Source organism: Phodopus roborovskii, unplaced genomic scaffold (genome assembly GCF_943737965.1).
Source record: "Phodopus roborovskii unplaced genomic scaffold, PHOROB, whole genome shotgun sequence".
Classification (NCBI taxonomy): domain Eukaryota; kingdom Metazoa; phylum Chordata; class Mammalia; order Rodentia; family Cricetidae; genus Phodopus; species Phodopus roborovskii.
In genome coordinates, this window is record NW_026126424.1 from 18,224,884 (window position 1) to 18,229,249 (window position 4,366).

Sequence of the window (4,366 nt, forward strand, 5' to 3'; positions counted from 1 at the left end):
CCTGTATACATGTATGATTTTCACTTACACAGACATGACATAAAGTCTTCAAAAAGAATTGAAAATGACTTTTTGTATGTAGACTAACCTAAAACATGGAAAAATCAAAAAGTTTTTATTCATTCACATTAAAATGCATACCAAATATTGATTGAATATTCTAGTTTACATTGTCACATTATTTTATAGATTTAAACAACAAAACAGTGTAAAGATTTTTTGTCATAAGAACTCATTTTCCTAAAATATTTTTTTCACTTAAGGTGTATCACTAGATTATACAAATCTAAAATAAAACAGCAAAATCACATTGCTATTAAAAAACAGATTCACTTGAAGTTGAATGTCAGTTTGGTAACAGAGTGCAGTGGTAAAATGTCCTTGAATGTTTAAACATTTTGGAGTAAAATTAATACATATTTAAGAATCCCACTTCTTTGACTTCATGATATTATCTTTAACATTTATTTTATAGTCTTAATTTTCAACAAGACATATGCTAAAAACAAAACATATTATATATTTCTAATAAGGTTTCAGAAAGTAGTGACATTATTTAAGTTGAACATGATTAAATTATCAGTCAGGTATATATTTTTAGCAGGATGTCTGGCCTATTTTGGTGAGTTAATTATCACTGTTTCACAATGGTAATTACTGTGATAATGACCTTTATTAGGTATATAGATCAACAATTCATTTGTGGACTTAACAGGAATTGGTCTACCTGGCATTCCATTAGATTACATTTTTCTTTTCTAGGTATCGGGCACTGGAAACCCCCATTAAATCAGCAGGAATTTCATTTGCACTACACTCATAAGACTAAAGGTATTACACTACTCCTATTCTAGAATAACACATTGTCAATTATATTTTTCACTTAATGAATCATTTTTCAAATAAATTATGAGAAATTTGTTGTCATGCAATAACTCATTCTGAACTTTAACACGAATTAATTATTTCTGATGGTCTCTGTGTTGGTGGGGTTCAGCTGGGTGATTTTTCTGTGTTACTCACATTAAATGGATACATGTGGGAGTGGATTACTCAAGGGCTAGAAAACTGAAGTAAAGATTCATATCATTTTTTCTGTAATAAACCCTTGTGTCCTCAAATATACTGTACTTTCAAAATAGCTAGTAGAACCTGTAGTGTTATTGCTAAGTAAATGAGGGGGGAAAAAATCAATGCTTTTTACTTTAGTGTTCTTTAAGAATCTATGCATATTTAATTTCATTTATTTTTCCAGTCTTTTTCACCTTTCTTTTTGACAATTTAAGGCTTATTTTTTTAAAATTTCTTTTAAATATTTACTAATTTTGTGTTTCTGGGTGTGTGCCTGAATGTGTCTAAGTGCACTATGTGGGTGTGGAAATACAAAGAACTCAGAAGGGGTGTCAGATCCCCTGGATCATGAGTTATAAATCATGATGAACTTCCATGCAGGATGTGGGAACTGAACCTATGTCCTCTACAAGAGTAGTAAAGGATCTGAAAAATGGACCCATCTCTCTAGCCATAAATTGATTACTTGAGGTATTCTTTTCTTACTATAGTTATCCATTACTATAAAATTTTCTCTTAATTCTGCTGTTGTTAGATCTGATACACTGTTTTCGCTATAATTTGTTTAATGCATATCTTCATTTTAACTTATATTTCTTTCATCCATTGAGGAACAACCATCTGTGATTGGGTAACCTACAAAAGGGCTTGTCCCTGGAAAAAACTGCTCTCTGTCTTTGAGCAGCCACTGAATATCTGTAGACTTTCATGTAACAATGAGACACTGTGAATCCTCCATCATCCATCCTGGCATGTTAACTTGGACCTCACTCCACAGGTCTTGTTCAGGTAACCATATTGTTGAGGTTTTATGTGTGTAGCTTAATTAAAATTATGGAGATGGAGAGACAGGTCAGAAAATAAGAGCACTTGCTAAATACTCATGAGGACACACATTGCACCCTACCACCCATGTAACAAGCCTGACGTCTTGCACACACCTGTTATCACAGGTCCAATGTAATGGATATTAGAGAACGAGTGGATCTTTCTGTCTTCCTGCATAGCAGAGAACAGGAAGCCTAGCATAGGAGAACAGGAAGCTTGGCAGAGGAGAACAGGAAGCCTAGCAGAGAACAGAAAGTCCTGGTGCAAAGAAAGATCTTACTTCAGAATAGGCCGAGGGGGATAGAATGGAACACCAGGCACACTCTTGTGGTCTCCACATGCTTATACACAAGTTCACTCAGTAACACAAACTCACACTTATCTACAAAAATGAAGAAATCATTCTTAAAATAAAAAATTGAAATGATGTTGTGAATGTTGTTGAGTTTTATATGATTGACAGTAGGTAGAGTTCCTGTATTTATGAAAACCCCTTAGTATTTAACATAAGAAATGATTCTGAAGTATTGGTGTAATGAAAAAAAACATACTAAATTTTAGATATTCCTGTAAGTTTATAATAGAGGTAAGTATCATTCATTATTTTCATTGAATAAGAGAATATTACTTTCCAGGAAACCAGATTCTTAATATCAATGTAGATAGAAAACATTACGGCAGATAGATGATCACACAGAAGTTGCCATTTATGTTGTTAAGGATAATTCAAATTGTACCTCAAGAGGAGTCCCAGTGACAACACTGTGTGCCCACTTTGAGGAAAACAACATTAAAACACATCTGCAGCAGCTATGGGTGACTCTTTCTATGACAAGTACACAACTGTCTCCTGCTCAGATCAAACAACAAATGCAAAACTCTCCTGCTTCTCTTGTTCCTGTTTGGGAACAGACCATGGTGGATAACCTGATTCTGAAAAATTAATTGCTGTCTCAATGGTAGGTTTCAAAGAACTGTTTTGAAGACTGAAGGTTCAAGATGAGATGACTGACCAATGTCAAACCAGATTGGATATTATATCAGGAGATTGTAGAAAACAACAAAAGAATAAATCTACAAATGCAGCCAAAATTGAACAGTACGAAAGGAAACTCATGGATATCGCCCAGACAATCATACAGGTCATAATCAAACAGGAAAGTCAAAGGAAGTGTAGCTATGCTACCCAGGCTGATAAAGCACAGTTGCAGGTTCAACTAGATGCTATACAAGGTGAACCAAATGCACCAACTCAGTTCAAAGGTAGTATAAATGGGCTGATGTCTTATATTAGGATGCAGAATCATTTTGGAGCTGTAAAAGTCTGAAGAAAAGGTATTACATAGATATAGACCATTACTTGAACCAAAAGCAGGAAGGCCTCAGCCATTAGAGAAGCATCATGAATACTGAACATAAAAGAGGGAGCCATAATTGGTTTGAAGAAAATAACTGAACCTAAAGAAAGGTCTAGAGACCTACAAGACTGCTGCCAACTAATAATTTGAGCAACCATGGAAAGTCCACCATAAATGCCCTTCCCGGATAGTGAGATCAACAACTAACTCATCCACCACCATGGACCCTCATCTAGTACCTGTTGGAAACAGAAGCAAATACCCGTAACTAAACACTGAGTAGAACTAGAATCCAGATGCAGAGACATAGGACAAGACCAGGTTGTAGAAAGACATAGAGACATTTGACCTGAACAAGGAGGAGCTAACGGGCCCCTAGACTGATAGCTGGGAATCCAGCATGCGACTGACTCAGAACCCCTGAATATTGGTCTCAGCTAGAACAGACTAAGGGACCTCAGACAGTGGAACCAGGATGTATTCCTGCTGCACAAAAGGGCCTTGTGGACACATCCCCCATTGAGGGATACGAGGGATACTGCCTTAACCTAGAGACAGGAGAGAATGCCTAGTCCCTACTTCAAATGACTTGACAGATTTACATCACTCTATCTGTAAGGCATTGCCCTACATGGGGAATTGGTGTGGGGGGATGGGAGGGGAGGGAAGTCATGTTTCATGTGAGGGGGAGAGAGGGAGAGGGAACTGCGATTGACATGTAAAATAATAATAATAATAATAATAATAATAATAATAATAATAATAAAGAATACTTAGAAGATATGAAACTGGTAGAGCATGGATTGAATGAAACCATCCATAGCAGAGTTAGCACCTTTAGCTTATCCTTTACAAACTAGTTCCAGCGTATTATGAAATGTGTCTTCTTGATTCCTCAGGTCATCCTTAAATGGCTACATGGCCAGGAAAAAGGAATGTTTGAGGTTCTGAAATGATACCATAAATCTCTTCAAAGAGAATCTTTGAAAAATCTGGATCTAAAAGTATATATACTTAAGGAAAAGCACACAATTACCCAAACAATATGCACTGTTGTTCATTTTACAACATATTAATCATAGTCACAGAGTTAACGATCATTTTCCATT

General features: G+C 35.6%; 1 pseudogene; it reads left to right on the forward strand.

Annotated features, from left to right (window-relative positions):
* Positions 1-1,911: 1,911 nt before the first annotated feature.
* Positions 1,912-4,117, forward strand: LOC127223006 (nucleoporin p54-like; annotated as a pseudogene).
* Positions 4,118-4,366: the final 249 nt, after the last annotated feature.